Source organism: Miscanthus floridulus, chromosome 15, assembly GCF_019320115.1.
Source record: "Miscanthus floridulus cultivar M001 chromosome 15, ASM1932011v1, whole genome shotgun sequence".
Classification (NCBI taxonomy): Eukaryota; Viridiplantae; Streptophyta; class Magnoliopsida; order Poales; family Poaceae; genus Miscanthus; species Miscanthus floridulus.
The window spans coordinates 17973370-17995162 of record NC_089594.1 but is presented as its reverse complement, the minus strand read 5'-3'; the positions used below and the strand labels follow the sequence as shown (position 1 = coordinate 17995162).

At 46.0% G+C, this 21793-nt stretch overlaps 1 pseudogene; it reads right to left on the bottom strand.

Annotated features, from left to right (window-relative positions):
• Nucleotides 1-583: 583 nt before the first annotated feature.
• On the bottom strand, nt 584-1370 carry LOC136509028 (uncharacterized; annotated as a pseudogene).
• Between the last annotated feature and the right edge of the window lie 20423 nt (nt 1371-21793).

Below are 21793 nucleotides of genomic sequence, written 5' to 3'. Positions count from 1 at the left end.
ACATTTGTGTGTGTGTGTGTATATATGCTACGGTGGCGTGCATGCGTGGAAACAAAATGCTTGATCTCGGGCTTTGAGTCGCTGCTCAGATAGGGATTGATTTGATTCTTTAATTTCGCTGCTCAGATAGGCATTGCTAATCGGAGGTGAAAGAGCGGCAAAGCTAGCCGATGATACCTTTCTTTGCGTGCACAGCCGGGCTTCTACACGCAGCGTAACCAAGGATGCATCTAGCTAGCTCAAATTGTGAGCGTAACCACCTTTTGGAATCGCTTGAGTGGGTTGTTCTGTATATATTGAATATTGCGTTGAAAATAATATTAAAAAACTGTATGGGCCAAAAAATTATGGCGTGGGCCTAGTTCAAATTGTGGCATGGGCTGATCTGATCTGAGAAACAAAATGGGTCAAAAAGTCTAATACAATAATGGACCACGATAAAAAAATCGCTCAAATATATTTGTGGCCCATTTCAAGCATGCTTGTCATATGGGCTTTAATAGGCCACATTTCAATTTTGTGACATTTTCATGATCTAACAACACAGCGTCATGTCAGCATCCATGTGGCAGGGTCTAAGTATCCGTGACGTAAAAATCAATGTCATATATTTTTCTGACGTAAAAACCAATGTTATAAATTAGTAACATGAAAAATACAAAAGTCAAAAAATGTTATTCGCGACACCCATTTTTTGACGTGACTGTTCATGTCAAACAGATGTCATAAATAGTGAGCTATGAGATCAGTTGTCTATGTTACGAGAAATATACAATGTCAAAAAATAGAATATCTTTTGCAGTGTCTGCCGTCGTAGTACCCGGGAGACCTCGCGCTCTCGTGGTGCACCAAGCCGACCTTGCTGAACTCGAGGCAGGGCACCCAGTTGGAGTGCAGCAGGTAGTCGATCTGCTTCAGCAGCTGTGTTGTTAGATCTGCTTCAGCAGCTGTGTAGACAATGGCGGCACGTACGACAGCGCCTCGAACCTCTTGATGCCCTCGATCGGCCACACGTGTCGTTGCATTGTTGTGTTGCATGACAGCATGAGCAACGGATAGTACTGACATTTAACAAATATATAAAGAGCGAGCGAGGTTACCTGCATGCACCTGATCCTTTCGCCGTTGCTGACGTCGCCGAAGCCGTTGGTGGAGCGGCGGGCGACGGGGAGTCCGGCGGTGGACTTGAGCCCCTGGAACGGAGCGGCGTCGGTGGCCGACGACGCCATGTGGCCATCACGGAGGGAGCCATGTGTACTGTACTGCCTCCTTCTAGGTTGTGACGACTCTTGTGAGTTTGTGTGAGGCCGGCCTTCTGCCATGGCGGCAGTGGTTCAAATAACTAGCCGCGCGGCTAAGGCAGGGGAAGGATGCATCCGTTGATGCCCGGATGAGGAAGGAATGGCTGCTGTTTGCCGCGTCCAAAACAAACAGGATGATGCGGTCGCAGGCTAGCAGCCATTGGGGGAGTGGCGACAATAAACCCTGTGGATTTTGCTTTCTTGTCTTCTTCCTTCAACACAGTTTCTTCCACGAATGGAGTAGCAGTAATGCATAGCTAGCAAATACTAGAGGACATCTCTTTTAGAACCATAGCGACCCCAAGTGTATATAAAAAGAAAATATACAGGGATCATTGTAAGCACTGCACCAATAGAGAGCCCTAGGATGATCCTGCCGTTCTGAGCTGTTACACATTATGTTAGCTTTTTTTAAGGTTCTGGGTTAAATTCCTCGCATCTCTATATAACTTCTTTTTTGTTTAATATATATATGTTATCAGAAGCTCTTTTTATTTGAATTATAAGAAAGAAAATCTTTCTATTTAATCACCATCTCAGCCTCTTTTCATGTTGACTAATATAATGATCTAAAGTATAAAATTGACATCACCATTTCCATTATCGATTCTTATGATTCACGAGTGCAAGTACAAAATAAGCAATTATAAATTTAATGATTGCAAAAGTAAGGAAATAGAGGGTGTATAGCTACTATGATAGGCTTTCTAAAGTTTTGGTGTTCAGTTACTCTATCTCGCCTCTCTCCAATCATCTTCTATTTTATTTAATACATTATCAAAATTAGTATTTCTGTTCAATCACTATAATTATCTCTTTTCATGTAGACTAACAATCTACTATAAAACTGACACCAGTTGTTCCATTGTCAATTCCTTGCTAGCGCCCGGACGTCCGATCCAGGGTGGTAGCGTCGAACGGTGCCCGCGCAACAAGCGAGCAAGCGGACCTAGGAGCGTTCGACTTGCGAGCGAGCGCCCTAGTAGCGGGCCCACGCGTGCCCCGGACGTTGCCCGCGCCACTAGACCCTCCCGCTTTTCATGCGCGCATTTCATGTGCAACACCTCGATCTACTTTTGAAACATTCAGATGCAACACTTGCAACATACAAAAGAAGAGAGATGAAATACTTGAAACATGCGTCTGAAACACTTGCAAAAGCACCCAAAAACACTTGAAAACCATTGCAAATATTACGCAACATCCAGATAAAACACTTGCAACATATGTGTGAAACATATGCAACATCCAGATAAACACACTTGCAACATACGTCTGAAAGACAGATGAAACATTGGGAACATATGCTTGCAACATAAGTGCACAACCATTGCAAAATATGCAATATTTCGATCTACTTTTGCAATATCCGTATTAAACACTTAAAACATACATCTGAAACAACTGAAATATTTGTAACATCGACCTGCAACATGTCTAAAAATGCCCTGAAACACTTGAAACACAGCGTCGTCGGCGGCCATGGCCTACCTAGTGGGTAACTGCGGTGTCTCAGGCCTCCCATTCCTGCCGACGATGTGAGGTGGATGGGGGCGTAGGTGCAGGCGCAAGCCTCCCCAGGCACAGGCGCAGGTGTAGGCGCAAGCCTCCCCTACATCCCCTTCCGTGACCGGCGAGGTGGATGGGGGGTGGCGCTGGATGTTGGCGCTCCCAATCTCTTGTGCTGCGCGTGAGCTGTCGCTGCTCCGGTGGAGAAGGTGGCTGGCGAGATAGAGAAGGCCACGGCGGGCCGGAGGCGTGGTGGAGAGGAAGGAAGACGGGCGGCTGGGAGGAGCGATGGAGAGGGAGGAAGGCGGGTGGTCGCGCTCGGGCACGGTGGAGATGCTAGCCGTCGGGTCCCCGGCCGCCGTGGAGAACGGCGAGGCGGCGCGGCAGAGCGCGGTCACAGCGGAGCGCGTCCGCTCGAGCTGTGGTGATTTTTTTAGGGTTTAGGGTTTAGGGTTTTTGGATATAAAATTATTTGTACAGTGCAAAGATAAGTAGAATTGGGATGCAGTTCAATCAGTGGACCATTGTGACAAGCTTTCTATTGGGATTCAATTCCTCGCATATCTAATTAAATTCTTTTTTGGTTAGTACATTAACGACTCTTTTCATTTGAAATAAGAGCTATTTGTGTATTTAATCACCATCTCGATCTGTTTTTATATTCTCTAATAATCTAGAGCACAAAATTGAAGCCGCTTGTTCCAATATTGTCGACCCTTATGAGTAATGAGTGCAATAAAAAGTATTTGATTAGAAAATCAATTATATAATAGTGCAAAAGTACCTAAAATAGGGAATGTTGCCATGTTAGTAGTTGGGGTTCAATACCTCGCATGTCCAATGAACTATTTCGATTTAATCACTCGCTCAACCTCTTTTCAAATTGACTAATGATCTAGTGTAATAACATGACAACAATTGTGAGGTTGTCCATTCTTATAAGTTACAACTGCAAGTAAAAAAGAAAATATATTTTAATGAATAATTAAATATAAAATCGGGAATGTAGCTCAACTGGTAGAGCATTATGATAAGCTTTCTATCTAATGGTTCAGGGTTCTAACTCCTTGTATCTCCAATTAATTTATTTTTTGTTAAATACAATTACAACTCCTTTTATTGGATCACAATCTCATTGATGACTTCATATCGATGTCTAATTAACGACAATATAAATTTGAAGGTAGGAGTGCGAGTAAGAAAGCTAGCAATTAACTATAAATATATTTATAGTAAATATAAGTAAATAACAATTGGAGATGTAGCAGCTTAGGGGTTCAATTCCTCGCATCTTCAATTAATAACTATATTTTATTCGGTACACTATCAACTCACTGTGTAAAGACGTTAGGAGTGCAAGTAAAAAAGAAAATAGTTAACTATAAAAATATTTATAGTGAATAAGTAAATAAATTTGGGATGTGGCTCAATTGGTAGAGCATTATGATAAGCCTTCCAATGGTTTGGGGTGAAACTCCTTGCATCTCCATTTAGTAACTTTTTTTTTGTTAAATACACTGTCAACTCACTATAAAATTGATGTTAGCGGTGCAAGTAAAAAATACACTATCAACTCAGGCTATGTTTAGTTCGCGAAATGAAAATTTTTGTATGTCACATTGGATTTTCGAGGATGTCGGAAGGGGTTTTCGGATACTAATAAAAAAACTAATTACATAGCTCGCCTGGAAACTGCGAGACGAATTTATTAAGCCTAATTAATCCATCATTAGCGCATGTTAGTTACTGTAGCACTTATGGCTAATCATGGACTAATTAGTCTTAAAACATTCGTCTCGCGATTTTCAACCAAACCGTGCAATTAGTTTTAGTTTCGTCTATATTTAATACTCCATGCATGTGCCGCAAGATTTGATGTGATATTTTAGGGTGAAAATTTTTGGGAACTAAACCAGGCCTCACTATATAAAATTGCGACAAAAAAACTCACTATATAATATTGACGTTAGGAGTGCAGGTAAAAAAGAAAATACTACGAAAGGATATGTAACCTAATGATTATATCAGTCTTAGTAGCACCATAATTTTTAGGTTTGAATATTCTAGGATTTAAAGACGTTGTATTTTCGGTGGGCACTATATAAATTTGACGTTAGGAGTGCAAGTAAAAAAAAAGAAAATACTGCGAAAGGGCATATAGTCTAATGATTATAAGAGTCTTAGTAGCACCTTAGTTCCTGGGTTTGAATAATCCAGAATTTTCTAGGTTTTAATGACGTTGTGCTTTCAGTGGGTAGGCAATGTTCCGGTCGACAGCTAGGTGGTGAGTGTGCGTGCGTTATGAGCGTCTGTGTTGTACCGTGTAATTCTAAATAAATAAAATACTTAACCAAAGGATAAATATAAATATAAATTGGGGATGTACCTCAATTGGTAGAGCATTATGATAAGCTTTCTAAAGGATCGGGGTTCAACTCCTCGCATCTCCATTTAACTTTTTTTTTCAATACACTATCAACTCAGTACTATAAAAAAAATTTAGAAGACCGTGATTTTGATGTTATAAGGGGTAGCCGGGTAGATATTTTGTCTACTATAAAAATAATTTTTTTTGCAAAATAATTTTATAGAAGACTGTGATTTTTATGTTAAGAGGTACATATTTTGAATCACCTAAATGCGAACAGTCTCGACACCCTCTGAAAATGGATATTTATAGTTGGTCTTCTAGTCTTCTTATAGTTGGTCTTTCAGAGATTATCCTATTAAGACGTCTATTTCCTCAATTCAGCTAAACCCTCTACCCCCTCACTCATAGGGGTATCATTTGGTGAACGTGAGCCCTGTTTTCGGCAGAAAATCGGGACAACCGCAACCCAAATTCAAACGCCGGGAGGCAGACCATCGCAGGCGGGGTGTCGGTCCGCCTGGTTGACGTCAAGAGATTGAACGGGAATTTTTCAGGTACTACTCCCTCCGTTCCAATTTATCTATCGTTTTCGGTGTCCGTGCCACGACTTTGACTTAATTTGTATAAAATATGTGCAACATTTGTGTCTCCAAATAAATTTGTTAAAAAACTAGATTCAAAGATCTTTCCAATGATGTTAATTATGTATCATAAATAATAATATTTTTTAATATATATTTTGTTAAAGTTGTTTCTCGGAAAGCGAGAACGACAGATATTCTGGGACGGAGGGAGTAGGTGGCACGCGTCAAGACTCAAGAGAGCATGCAGCAGCATCGCCATGCGTGCGGACTGGCTGGGATTGTTCTAAAATTAGTTAGGTTATTATTATATCGATCAGGGATAGCCACTAATAAAATGACCATATATACCTTCCGCTCCTTTTGGAGCACCACTGCTTGCTTGCATTTGCTCGTCGCTGGATCTATCTATATAAGGAGGGTGCTGATCGAGGAATGAAATGAAGAAGCAGGGAATTACACAAAAAAGCGACATATAGATCGATCCAGTGGATGATATATATATGTGTCGACCATGCTGGTGGTGAGTAGACAACACAAGAAGTAACTACTCTTGTCGTCCCTGCTCCTGGTGCTGCCCTGGCTGCCGGCGCCATGCATCATTGTGCCAGCAGCAGGATCGACGCGTCGCTGCCCATGCCCGGGCAAGGACGACAGCAATCCCCTCGGCACGGAGGGCAGCAGTACTGTGACCGTGGAGTCCGACTACTTCATCGCCAGCGGCGTCATGTTCAGGAACGACCCTGTAGGCGATGAAGTAGTCTGATTCTATGGTCATGGTACCCAAGCTGAATGCACAAGGTGAGATCCACAGATGGGATGGCGAGGCTGAGGCACCTGCACTGCGGGTGCTGCGATCCAAGGTAATAGTGACGATTGGTTACATAACAAAATGTTGCAGATATCATGCTAAAAATAACATGTTTTTAGTAATAGCACAACCCATATTTAAAATTAAATTGTCGTGGTATTATTTTGTTTTAAAGAAAAAAAAAAGAAAAAAATAGGAGGGACATGACTCCCATCTTGTTCCCTTTTAGATTCCTACTAGGCATCATAGTAGATAGGATAGGTGCTCTGGCTTGTCGCTACTCTTTAGCAAGTGGTATGGATAGGATCCATGAGTCTCGAGGTAAAGTGCGTCCCGAGAAAGGGCGTGGCCTCAACATAATTAAGTTTACTCCTCCCTCAAGTGCACCATCTATCGACGGCGGCCAAGGCGCGCTGTATGACCACAAGGGGATGCATATATACTTTAAGTCTGCACCATCAAGAGCACCGTCGACTTCAAGTTCTACACCATCAAGCAACCTAGCGGAGCCGAAGATGAAGTCAATGGTGCCTTTGATGGTGCAGGACTTGAAGCATGCACCCCTTGTGGTCATATAGAGCGCCATGGTTGCCGTTGATGGTGAACTTGAGGGAGGTGTACAACTTAATTACGCTGAGTCCACACCCTTTCTTATGATGCACTTTGCCTCGCGAGACTCATGGATCCTATATATCCGTACCACATGCTGAAGCGTAGAGACAACACGGACCACGTATCCTATCTACTACAATGCCTAGTAGGAATCCAAAACGGAACAAAATGGGAGTCACGCCCCTCCTATGTTTTCTTTTTTTTTTCTTTGGAATAAAATAATACCATGACAATTTAGGTTTAAACATGTGTTGTGCTATGACTAGAAAAATGTTATTTTGAATGCGATGTCTGTAACGTTTTGTTTTGTAGCCAATCGTCGCCATTACATGAGTCTTCATCAGCTCTCTCTCGAGCACACTTGTGCTGCAGCATATCCAGCGCAATACAAGTTCTGTGCTACTACAATATCTGGGGAGACATCAACAAAAAGGGCAAAATACATAATTACAAAATTCCAATGAGAAAGCACCGTGGAACAACATGTACATGCAGTCTCGAGCACTTAGTTTCTATGCAGATACTAAATTCTCCAAGAAGTTTGCAGGCATTATCTCTACGTTTCAATGATCTTAGATGTGCTCGAATCTATCAAAAGAACAGAACATCATGAATAGTATACAATAAACATGCAGATTGGTTGTATAATTGAATATGAAATGAAATTCAATTCCACAAACCTTCTTACTGGTTAAATTGGCATCCACTGTTGTGCTGCGATCACCAAACAGATCAGGCAAAATATTAGAGAGAATGCTAGGATGGCCCTTCATGCTCTCATATATAGCATCCAACTTCGACACAATCTTAAGCCTCGTCCTCACAAACGCCCGTGGCTGGGAGTGCTTCGATTCTCTGCCCTTGCAGGATCAGGCACAGTCCGTGAAATCAACAGGTCAGAGGTGACCCTCCCAACTTTGCCAGGACTGCCACAGATGGAAGAAGACGGTTCCATCGGGCGGAGCCTGGGACATTAGATGGGTAGTTGAGAGCGGGGGATAAAATGTCTTTAATGCCCCTGTGTCCATGTAAGAGGGCCTTTAGTTGCAACCGGGTTAATTGTAATTCTACCGTGCCCCAGGGTATGGCCAATAAATATCTGGTGGGCACTACAATGATGATCATGAATTATTGACTATTTACTACTAAATTTATTGCTGTCTCGTTCCGTTATCCTCAGCACAACCCTTGTTTCCTTTCATCCTATGGGACCCTCTGCCTCCTCTGTGCTACTCCCTCTGGTTTATTGTCACACCCGATTTTAAGAATAAAATGGGATGCATAATCTTATATGCGCCCAGAGATCAGTCACACACATAAGCCGATAAATTATAAATAGTATCATCACAAGTGTTTATTACATCACGTATAATAAGACAGAGTCTTCACATAAATGTAGCGGAAGTATAAATAAAAATCTCTCGCGGAAGCTCCATATCACAGGACGTCAACTGGTTGACCACAAGTCTAGTAATCCTCAAGAAAATCATCATTATCATAGCCATCTGTTACCCATCCGAGATTTTTATCCAAATAATGAAAATAAACAAGCGTAAGTACGTGTTGTACTCAACAAGTGTAACATGGGGTTCATGAGGCTCAAAAGGCTTGACACAGGTTCAACAGTATTCAGCTTTTTGTTGTCACAATTTTAGCATAAGAGTAGCAACAAGTTGTTTTAATCCCATAGTAAACACATGATCAATGTAAACATGAATAATTAATAGCATAAACGGATAATTCTTAGTGATCATCTATTCCATAAGGGCCCAAGGCCGCTCGTGACCGTGAGCACGACTGATATACCAGTTTTACACTTTGTAGAGGTTGTACACTTTCACTGTGAGCCGTGATACCCATATGCCCGGGTTAGTTACTCCCAAAACAATTCCAAGGTGAGCAGGCATGGTTCACTATGAAGCCTTTCAAAGGGTTGTCTAACAAGTTAGGGCCATTAGATTCACTCGGCAAACAGATGTAGAGCCCCCCTTCCCGATGGCACATTGACGCGCAGCCTATACACAAGGGGACAAAGGCTGCACTATACCCGATTCGGCAAGCCATTCTTACGCCATAAAGGTAACCTCTAACAAACTAGAAAAAGGTCCTCATACTGAGCTAAAGCCAGAGCCATGTAGCCCTCACAGCTGTACTGTAAGTCCTGAATGTTCGCTTACAGATAAGTCCTTAGGGAGATGAATCTGAAGTATTTAGAAAGTAGCTAAACACTCCAGCCCCCTGTTTCCAAGTTGCTAAAAAGTCATGTTTTAATGTTTATTGCATATACCATTAGTCAAGTTATAAGATCATGGTTTAATTGAGCACTAGCAAAGCTAGCCAATGCAAATCCCATAGGAGACAAGGTATAAGTTCAACTCTAGGGAATCCCTATCAAGGTGACACATGCAACATGAATTAAATGTATTAAAGTTGATAGGAAACAAGAATGATTTCATGCTATACTTGCCTTGAACAAAGTGTTTCTGTTGATCCTGCTCGTCAAAGTAGTACTCTTGATCATCCACGGATGGCTCACCGTCTATACTCGATAATCACAACAACATACAAGCATCCAGAAGCAATCATGCATAGCAAACTAAGGCTATAAATTAGAACAGTACACCAATCAGCATAAAATCAAGATAAAAACTTTGTAAAACAAATCTACGTCTTGCTACGAACACACAAACGCGAAGATCACGAAAATCGGAGCTGAAACAAAGAAGTTATGAATTAAACAAGATTTACTTTATTAAAATAATAGATTAAATCTAACATTGAATTTCAAAAGTTGGAAACATACTTAACAGTAGGACGAACATGTAGATTATGCAATTATGAATCTAACGCAACTTGAACGGATCAAATCGGAATTAAAACGAAGATTTTAGGGCTAAAACAAGATTAGTGGCAAAACTGTAAATAGATAAAAATGAATTTTAGATCTAATCAAAGAAACTACGCTTTCTAAAAAAGAAAACGTATTCTAGGAATACTCTTTGGACCGTGGGTCAACACATAGAAAACTTCAGGGGCTTGTTCGCAAAAAGGCCGGCCGAAGCGATATCTTCAAATTTAAGCCGTCGGATTGACGACGGACGGTGCTGAATAGATCGAGAGGGGATGGGTGGCCGGCGGCGAGTTGAATGGCGGCGGCTGTCGATAGAATATCATCGGCAGTCCTCCGAGGGGTATCCTATGAAGGTAGATTGATCGACAGAGGAGCGTGAGATCAAGAACAAGAAGGCAACAGAGACACACGAGTTAGACAGGTTCAGACCATCAGTATGACGTAATACCCTACTCATGTGGTCTGTTGGTTTGTATTGGCTATCGTATGATATTGCGTGTGTTTGGAGGGGGTCCCTGTCCGCCTTATATAGTCCGGGGGGCAGGGTTACAAGTCGGTTAGATCTGAGAGATAACCGGAAAGTAATAACAGATTACGAAAATCATGGGATCATACGTATCCTAACAGATCTCATAGTATCTTCAGGATATCTTTCTGGTCTCTGATCCTCGCGGATCTCATTGACTTGACAGTGTGCCGCTTTAAGCATGGCGGCGACCTTGGCGAGCTCGGGCGTCCGCGGGAGGCGGGCGAGCTCGTTGGCGGCTACTACCAGATTGGCACTTGGAGTCTTGAAGACGTCATGGCCGTCAATGCGGAGGAACTCTTCGTCGAGGTTGCAATGGAGCGGCCTTCCTTGCGAGTCGAACTGGTTGTTGCGAGCAGCCTCGGCCATCGCAAGGGCATGCTCATTTGCACGGCGCTGTGCGCGGTTGACGTTCCGGTTCTCACGAGCGGCGCGTTCCTCATCGGTTTCGCCGTTCCGAGGGGGGCTATCGATGCTGACGTTGAAGATCGCGCCACCCCAGAAAGGTAGGAGAGGGGGTTGCTCGGTGAAGGTTTCGGCGAGGGTCTCCGTAGAGCCCTGGGACTCAGAGTTCGGATTTTCCTCTAGGATGGTCTAGAGGGATGCTCCGGGGCGTCGGCTAGCGTGCAGCATGTTGACCGTCGGCGGGAGCTGGTCGGCGATCTGGTCGGTGAGAGGATGAATATCCCCCACTTGGTCGGCGAATTTGCCCCTCAGGGCGTCTTGGTAGTTAGCGGCGGCGTTGGTGAGCCCGAAGGGTAGGGCCGTAACCCCTGGAGTTTGTCGAGCAGCCCCCGATAGATCCGGATCGGAGGGTGGTCGGCACTGAACGAAAGTGTCTAGAGCCGACTCAGCGACGGAGAGGCAATCGGCAAGCTTTAGACCGACCCGATCGATGGATTCGATCAGATCGTCATTGTTGATCTGCCTACTCTAATAGCGAGGAAGCGGGCGTCGGGTCGTTGATGAAGGCGACCTCAGAAGTGGTTCCAAGATCGGATCTACAGTTGCAGGTGCGGGGGTGGTCAGCATAGAACCGATCTGCACCGGCTCGATGAGCTCTGTAACTCCGTCAGCGTTGATAACCCACGAGATGGATCCGATCGTGAAGATCTGGCCGGGCTACAGAAGGGACAAATAGCTTGCGAAAAAAGCCATCTTGTTCGACAAGGAAATAGCATGCAAACCCCTACCTGGCGCGCCAACTGTCGACAGAATATCGTCGGCAGTCCTCCGAGGGGTATCCCACGAAGGTAGATTGATCGGCAGAGGAGCGTGAGATCAAGAACAAGAAGGCAATAAAGACACACGAGTTAGACAGGTTTAGGCCGTCAGTATGACATAATACCATACTCCTGTGCTCTGTTGGTTTGTATTGGCTATCATATGATATTGCGTGTGTTTGGAGGGGGTCCCTGCCCGCCTTATATAGTCCGGGGGGCAGGGTTACAAGTCGGTTAGATCTGAGAGATAACCAGAAAGTAATAACAGATTACGGAAATCATGGGATCATACGTATCCTAACAGATCTCATAGTATCTTCAGGATATCTTCCCGGTGTCTTGCGGGAGGCGCCGACCAGAATCGTGCCCCGCAAGGCTTTGTCTTGTGGGCTGGGCCGCCCCTGGGGGCGCAGCCCATGTGGTCTGCCGTGGGTATCCGGGGTTGTACCCCCCACAGCGGCGCCATGGCCATGCAAAGAGAACTCGCCGGAGTTCTTGGTTTTTGGTCTACGGTCCACAACAGCGAGGGCACCAAGAGAGAGAGAAAAGGAGGGCGAACTCACCAAGGCAGTTTTAGCGGTCAGAGACGACACGGAGGCGACGCGAGATGTGGTGGAGCGGACAGCGAGCATGGCAGCACTAGGTTTCGTGGCGGCGCGATGATTCGGCGAGGTGGCTGTGGCTCCGAGGCTTGGGATGGAAACGGAGAGGTACGGTGCTAGGTATTTATGAGGGAGGGGAGCCTTGGCGCGCATGGCAAAGGAGACGTGGTGGTCGTGGACTCCGGGGCGGTGTGGAGTCAGGCTCGGCGGCAGTGTCTGGCGCAGATAGCGTGGGAGAAAGAAGACGACTGTCCAGCGGGCCCCACCAGTCAGCGAGAGAGAGAGACGGAGCGGCGATGCTGGGCCGCTGCGGAGAGAGAGAGAGAGCAGGCCGCGCGGAGACATGGGCCGAAGCGGCCTGCGGCGGGGAAAATCTGGGCCGGAGGGGGAAAACGACCGCGCAGAAAGCCAAGCCGAGCTGAGCTGCTCCGGCCAAATTCAAGAGAGGGAGAAAAAAAATAAAACTCCTTTTCTATTTTCTTAAACACCATTTCAAATCCAATTTGAATTCAACCTTAAATCCTTTTGCAAATTTTGACCAAATCAAAGCATCACAAATAAAATATGCAGCAGCATGTATGCACATATATATATGTGGACCTTATATTTGATTTTAATTTTAACAAAGTTATTATTTTTCTAAATTTAAATGCTCACAAAATACATAAATAAATCATTTTCTCCTGTTTTAAAATCATGCAATTTTTAGGGTGTTACAATTCTACCCCCTTAAAATGAATCTGGTCCTCGAGATTCGGACGGTGCTTACTCAAAAAGCTGCAGTTATGTTTTCCTCAAATCATCTTCTCTTTCCCAAGTAGCCTCAACTACACATCTTTATAACTCGACTCCTTGTAACCCTTTCTGCCGTCTCCAAAATCCTTACCGGAAATTCATCATAGGTCAATGGCCAATTCAGTTTAATTGTAGCAAACTATTGGAGTTATATGCTATTAGTTGCTTTATGTTATTCAAATATCCTTATTACTCTCCTGGCGCACTTTTCTGGATTCCAGATAGTACTTGTTTGCTCTGATGTCTTTTGAAGCTATGATCATGGTCATGTCCATGGTCTACAGGGTAGGTAGAGTTCATAGATGGCACCTATATAATACCTAGTATCTATGTTCCCCCTTTTTTTCATGTTGATGGTTGGTGGACTCAATTTGTGGTTTATATACCTTGTGTGCTTTAAGTAATAAATAGCCAACTTGGTTATTTATTTCCTCATTTCCTCTATCTGTGCATATGTCAAATTTAATTAGAAATTTATATTTTTCCTATGTAAGTTTGCATCTAAATATTGCATTAGCAGTTCTTTCTTGTATTCCTTAACCCTTATGCAGCACTTTCACAAGGGTGCATTTTTCACCGCAAGAGGGCCAGAAGGGTTGTAGACACATGGGAAAAGCAGTTCAGTAGTGCAACAGAGGATAAGAAAATATCATTCCTATTTCTATCAAATGATATCTTGCAAAACAGTAAGCGCAAAGGAGGAGATTATGTGCATGAGTTCTGGAGGGTTTTACCCAGATCGTTGAAACATGTCTATGAAAATGGGGGAGAAGAAGGAATGAAACTAGTGGCGAGACTAGTAAGTATTATCTTGTTTCACTATGATGAGATTAATTCTTCGCAGTTGCGAACACAAGGTTGACAAGTACCCTTGTGTGTTCGTTTTTGTATGATGAGTGATTGATCAACATGATCCACGAATAGGTTGAGTCGGTTACTAACTCTACCATGGCGAAAGCTATGTGTGCATGTCTCTTGGCTCGTGGTGTGCAGGTGTGGAGCACGGAGTCGGTAGTTGACGGCGAGGTGAAGGTCAAGGAGGACGTGCCGTGCCGACGGACCGGGAGCGGTGAAGGACGGACGTGAGGCCGGGTGACTAGCCGCGGTGGCTGACACTTGGAACATCAACAAGTGCAAGAGGACATGGAGTGACGGTGTTGACCGGGTCAAGACGGCGGACGCGTGAGTCGAGCGAGGCTCAGGAGGACTTGGCGGGCGGTCGGTCGAGGACGGCGGTGACACGCGTCGGATGGCGGGGAACGCGTATGGAGTACGCTACCCGTGGACGGTTTACGGGTTTGGGCCTCAAAACCCGGGCGGAGGTTCCGAGGAGGGGTGGACGGCACGTGGCGGCATCGGGGAGTTCGCGTCGAGGCGAAGCTACCGATGAGAAGGAGCGGTGGCCGTCGGATCAAGATTATACCGGGTTGGACAACAACGCCCTTGGGCTTAGTGGTTCAACTCATTTGTATCCAGGAGCAAAACTGGGAATGTGTAATAGCCCTGTTAAATAGGATGAGGGAGCCCCATCTCCCTCACCTCTCCCATTTTTCGTTTTTCCTTTTAGGCTAGGTTTTCTTCTTCCCTTTGCACTTGAGAGAGAGGTCCATGTACTGGAAAAATTCGTGATTGTTTTCTGGGATTTTTGGTATGGGAATGGAGGCCTGAATCCTCCTCGTGTCCTCCGGAATTCCTCATTTCAAGCTGTGATTTTCGTTCCTTCGTGTTCCTCAGTTTTTTCCCTTTTTCCGTTTTGGGCCACGATCTGAAACTCACGAAGATTTAGTTGGGTTCGAGCCATGATTCTTTAGGGATAGCTCACCAACATCATGAAGATCCCCTATGTGAAATTTGGGGTCAAGAGCTTTTGATATGGCTGCACTTTCATCGATTTTTGGGCGCTCGGTCTTGACTGCTAGTAGCCTGTCGTATCTCTGTTCGTCCCAGCTCCGCTCGTCAATTTCTCTCTGTGTGCGCTGTGTCGGCTTGGGCAAAGGGCTTCCAAGCACATCAGTGCTATGACCGGCAAGTGCAGCAGTTTGCTCCTTTCCTTTTGATTGGTCGATTTCTAGTCTACTTTGCGGCCACGTTTTTCGATTCGTCGAGCTGTCGAACTTCTGTTCTTCTATTCGTCAATTCGCGCTCGTGCCCAAACGTAGGAGAACCAGCAGCAGTGTTGCAGCGCCAAGCGCCTCCCAGTTCTAGCCGATGCTAGTCCATGAAGTTATGAACACAACAGCTGCAAGTGTTTGCTTGAACATGATTTGCTTCTCCAAATCTTGAGTTGTCACTATCAAGCAATAGTGGTTGGATTATTTAATTTCATTTTCAATTGGCAATTCGACTGGTTCCTTTCATTTGCCGCAGGGTGTAGGCATGAGTGCACAGCACCTCGGAGGTGAATGTTTCAACACCATGCGTATGTTGAACCACCAGCCGAGCTCTGCTAGGACACTGGTGTGGTGCGGATAACTCCCTCTGTCTGGCTCTTTCTGTAGCCCAGAATTTCCGGTTGAAGGCTTGGGAATTTTCGGACTGTAATTCTAGCATCAGTCTTTTCGTCTGTGGTTAGCACATTTGAACTCCGATCTGATTTCCGTTTGCTGTGATGGTTTTGTGGTATTCCGCTGTGTTCCTAGGGAACATCCACCCACTCATTTGGGTTGTGGACATCACGGTGTTTTATTTGCGCGTTTGGCGGTGAAGTTGGGACAACGGCCAAATATTTCGAAAGAAATTTTATGGCTCCCATTCACCCCCCCTCTGGTCGCCGTTTACGGTCCTTCAATTGGTATCAGAGCCGGTTAAGGATCATTCCACCTTAATCGGTCCGTGATCCATGAAGGCGACATAGAGCGTGGTTCTGGCAAACCACCGCACTTCGATGGGTCCCACTATCCTTATTGGAAGATCCGCATGTCTGCGCATCTCCAGGGGATTGATTGGCTCATCTAGGAAATTTGCGAGGATGCTACTTACGTTGTGCTCCCTGTCGCGGCCCGTACCACCCAGGATCACAAGGATCGGCACAACGCAAATAGCAAAGCTCGCAGTGTGCTTTTCTCGAGCCTTTCGCTTTCTGAGTTCGAGCGTGTCTCCGATTGTACTACAGCTCGAGAGATCTGGGTGAGGCTTCAGAGCTATCACATGGGGACCGCACAGGTCAAGACCAGACTCTACGAGACGTACAAGCACGAGTACGAGAATTTCTCTCAGCTTGATGGCGAGTCCATCGATGCCATGTTTTCCCGCTTTCAGACTATCGTCAACAAAATGAAAGGGAACAAGGCCAACCTACCTTATAGTGATCATGAGAGGGCGCTCAAGCTTCTCTATGCCCCTGATCAAAAGGTATGGGATGTGAAGGTGTCGGCGATCATCGAGTCGGCCAACTACGGCACCCTCACCGTCGACGAGCTTTTCAGCAAGCTCAAGTCCACAGAGATCGACTACCAAACCCAAGCCAAGCTCAAGAATCCTTCTACACCAACCATGGCTTTGGTCTCAGGTAGTGGTTCAAGTTCATTGACTAACCCTTCACAAGCTTCTTTCTCTTTGTCGTGCTTGATGTCAGTCACAGAGGAGCAGCTGGAGTCTCTTGGGGATGATGAGTTGGCACTCGTCATCAGTCGGTTCTCTTGGTTTCACAACAACCGTTTGAACCGCCGACGCAGTGGTGGCCCGAAGGAGGGATGCTATGGATGTGGAGATCCGGACCACTTTGTCGCGCGCTGCCCCAAGAAGAAGCCCTTCACCAACAAGTACAACTCCGGCAAGCGCAAGGATAAGCGCGACTACACCTCCGGCAAGCACAAGGCCAAGGGCGGCTTCGACAAGGAGGCGATCAAGAAGGCGTACCGCAGGAAGGCCAAAGCTCAAGAATGTGCCTTCCTCGCCTCCCTCAGTGACCTCGACGACGACTCTGACGATGATCACTCTTCTTCTCCTTCGACCGACGATGAGTCCGAGAAGAAGCACGAGGACAAGCTCAACGGTCTTTGCTTTGTCGCCGGTGCAAACCGTGGTGGGTTTTGCACTATGGCGGTTGATGGTGGAGCAAAGCTCAAAAAGGACGTCGACGTCGACGACGACGAAAACGAGGTACCGCCCACACTTGACTCACTTATGCTTGAGCTTGATACTATGAATGATACATTGATGAGTCAAGATAAGTTGCTTAAGCGTGCTGCCCATGAGAGAAAAGAGTTTAAGGACCAGCTAGAGGTTGCTTTGAAGGAGTTGGAGCTTGCCAAGAGTGGTGTAGTGGTGTCAGAGGAGGAGGAGTGCAATGAGTGTGCTATACACATGTCTAACCTCTCTGACTTGCAATCCAAGTATGCTGTTTTGCTTGATGAATGTGATGAGCTGAAGTCTCGTTCTGGGTTGCTCGGTGCGTGCAAGTCCTGCTCAGGCTTGCAATCTGAGTTGGCAGAGAAGGTTGCCAAACTTGCTGAGCTTGAGAAGGTCAACTCAGATAGCACCACCACTACATGTGTTTGATGTGAAGCTTTGGTGTTGGAGCTTGAGTCCTGCAGGCACGACAAGATGGGAACCGAGGAGGAAAACACACACCTTCGGTCCATCTTGAGCTAGGTGTCGTGCAGTGAGCCCCAGTTGGGCATGATGGTGAGCCAGTTCAGGCGGGGAACTGACTCATCGGGAGTAGGCTTTGCTATAGGTGGGAAGGGTGAGCATGTCTATGGCAAAGTTGGTGAACATAGTGGTTTGAACCCAAGTGAGAAACCCACCAACACTCCCAAATTGATCAAGATCCCTCCACCAGAGCCTACCAAGCCTATGATCAAAGATGGTGTGTTTGAAGAACCACCAAAAGCTCCACCATCCAAGCAAGTTTGGGTTCCCAAACCAAACCACTTTCGGAACTCACTCGATACTCTACCCAACATCTCTAGTGCACCCCTTCCTAAAGCCAAAAAGCCTTAGAGAGTGAACCACACCCACAAGAGAGTGAGTCAACCACCACCCAAGAGAGAGGTGAGGTACCACTGTGACTATTGCCATAGAGATGGTCATTTGGCTGAGTTTTGCTTTAGGAGGAAGAGAGATGAGCGGCGTGAGTACGAGTTGAACAACCGGAACATGTACCATCCTCCCCATGGCGTACATGTACCACCTGTTCAGAGGCGCAGTGTTAGGCCTAGAGGTGCAATGCCTCAAGGTGCTAGGCCTCAGGTGGCGAGACCACGAGGTGGTCGTGCCCGGCGTGGCCCAAGTCATGATCAATATGACTCTGGACCTCACGACGGTGGCTTTCAGTCCCACACTCCTAGCGGACCACGTTTTCCCCCACGTGGTGATCGCTTCTCTTCAATGGGACATGGCATGTATGGTGTTTTTCCTAACACTTTTCCAGGGCAAATGACTCAACACTGGTATTCTCCTCATTTCGTTAACCCCAGTGTTGTGCCATTTGCTCACCCCCTATCTTTCTATTGATGCAGAGCGGAGGCCTGGAGAACACGTGGCTTGTTGATTCCGGCTGTTCGCGCCACATGATCGGAAGTTCCCAATGGTTCTCCAGCCTTGACCCCATGCAATACAAGGAGTACATCACATTTGGGGACAATAGCAAAGGTAAGGTTCTGTCTCGTGGGACCATTCGGGTCAATGAGTCTTTTATCTTGAAGGACGTTGCTTTGGTTTCAAGCCTGCATTTCAATTTGCTCTCTGTTTCGCAACTCCTTCAAGATGGGTTTGAGGTGCGCTTTAAGACTGGACTTTCTCATGTGCTCGATTCTCAGGGACATCTAGTTTGTCAGATCGTTCCTTTTGGCCGAGTTTTCAGAGCTGATTTCTCTCAGTCTTTCGGTTCTTCTCGCTGTTTGGTTGCCGGATCTTCTTCTGATTTGTGGAAGTGGCATAGGAGACTTGGTCACTTGAGCTTCGATCTCCTAGTGAGGTTGAGTTCTCTTGACATGATCCGAGGATTGCCCAAACTTAAGTTTGAGAAGGATGTGGTATGCCATCCCTGTCGCCATGGGAAGATGGTGGCTGCTTCCCATCCTCCAGTGACTCAGGTCATGACCACGAGACCCGGTGAGCTACTCCATATGGACACTATTGGTCCGGCTCGGGTTCGGTCAGAGGGAGGGAAGTGGTACGTTCTTGTGATTGTGGATGATTTTTCTCGCTATTCTTGGGTGTTTTTCATGGAGGGCAAGGATGAAGCGTTTTCTCATGCTCGTGACTTGATCTTGAGGTTGCAAACTAAGTTACCAAAGAATGCCATACGAGCTGTCCGCAGTGACAATGGCACTGAGTTCAAAAACTCATAGTTTGACACCTTCTGTGCTTCGTTGGGTCTTGAACATCAGTTTTCTTCGCCCTATGTCCCTTAGCAGAATGGTGTTGTCGAGCGCAAAAATCGGACTTTGGTTGAAATGGCCAGGACGATGCTCGATGAGCATAGGACTCCTAGGCATTACTGGGCTGAAGCCATCAACACTGCCTGCCATGTTTCAAACCGCATTTTTCTTTGTGCTTTCTTGAAGAAGACATCCTACGAGTTGCAGTTTGGGCGTCCACCTAAGGTGAGTCATTTTCGAGTCTTCGGTTGCAGGTGCTTCATTCTTAAGCAAGGTAATCTTGACAAGTTTGAATCTAGATCTTCAGACGGTATATTTCTCGATTACGCTTCTCATTCGCATGCGTACCGTGTGCTTAATCTTGAGACGAACCGTGTCGTGGAGACTTGTGAAGTCACCTTTGACGAAACCATGCCCTCTTCTATTTCTGTCTTTGAATGTGCATGTGATGAAGAGATGGGTGACAACATTTTCGTTGAGGACGACGATGATGCCGATTGGGATGATCCCAAGCCATCTCAACCGGCTGCCTCGATCGAGCCAGCTTCGACCACTTCGGCTCACGGCCCCGAGCCCTCCACCTCTACTTCATGGGGTCCGTGCGAGCCGCTTCCTCAATCAACTGAGGAGGCCCTAGCTGTGGATGAGGGAGAGGCGACTTCGTCTTTGGGTGCACCTCAACACATCCAGCGATGCCATCCTCCTCAGACCATGATCGGCGACATTGACGAAAGGGTAACGCGTTCCAAGTCTTATCATATTTCCCATTTCGCACATTCAGCTTTTGTCGCTAACTTTGAGCCCAAAAGTACTGGACACGCACTCTCTGATCCCGATTGGGTCAATGCTATGCACGAGGAGTTAGAGAACTTTGAGCGGAATCAAGTTTGGGTCTTAGTTCCACCACCACCCGAGTGTCATCCCATAGGAACCAAGTGGGTGTACAAGAACAAGCAAAGTGAGGATGGAGTTGTGGTGAGGAACAAGGCTAGGCTGGTAGCGCAGGGGTTTAGCCAAAAAGAGGGAGTAGACTTTGAGGAGACATTTGCTCCTGTGGCCCACATTGAGGCCATTAGGATCCTCCTCGCCTTTGCAGCATCCAAAGGCTTTAAACTCTACCAAATGGATGTGAAGAGTGCTTTCCTAAATGGCTACATAGAAGAAGAGGTGTATGTGAAGCAGCCTCCAGGCTTTGAAAACCCCAAATACCCAAACCATGTTTACAAGCTACACAAAGCCCTTTATGGCCTGAAGCAAGCCCCCAGAGCATGGTATGAGAGGTTAAAGTCGATCCTATTAGCTAAGGGGTTTGAGATGGGTTCTGTAGACAAGACGCTTTTTCTCCTCAGGCATGGCACTGACATGCTCTTGGTACAAATTTACGTGGATGATATTATTTTTGGCGGCTCCTCTCACGGTCTTGTTGCAAAGTTTTCTGAAATGATGAGCAGGGAGTTCAAAATGAGCATGATGGGCGAGCTCACATTCTTCCTTGGACTTCAGATCAAGCAGATGCAAGAAGGAACCTTCATCCATCAAGGCAAGTACACGAAAGACTTGTTGAGGAAGTTTGACATGGGTGAGGCGAAGCCCCTCTCAACACCCATGTCAACGACTACAGCCTTGGATGAAGACAAGGAAGGCGAGGCGGTGGACAGAAGGAGTACAGGAGCATGATTGGCTCCCTCCTCTACTTGATAGCAACACGACCCGACATCCAGTTCACCGTGTGCTTGTGCGCCCGTTTCCAGGCTTCTCCGCGCACTTCACATCGGCAGGCCGTCAAGCGGATTTTCAGGTATCTCCGGTTTACTCCTGAATTTAGTCTTTGGTTTTCCGCTTCTTCTTTGCTTTCTCTCTGTGGTTACTCGGACGCCGACTATGCTGGTTGCCGAGTTGAGCGCAAGTCCACCTCCAGGACTTGTCAATTTATCGACTCTTCTTTGGTGTCATGGTCTTCTCGCAAACAATCCAGTGTAGCCCAATCCACCATCGAAGCCAAATACATTGCTGCTGCCGCTTGCTGCTCACAGCTCCTATGGATGGTTACCACTTTGAGAGATTTCAGACTTAAGTATAGGAGAGTGCCACTTTTCTGTGATAGCACGAGTGCCATTAGTGTTGCAAAGAATCCAGTGCTTCACTCCAAAACCAAACACATCGAGGTCCGTTTCCACTTTCTCTGAGACCACTATGAAAAAGGCGACATTGATCTCATCCATGTAACCACCCAAAACCAGCTTGCAGATATCTTTACAAAGCCTCTTGACTAAGCCCAGTTTGCT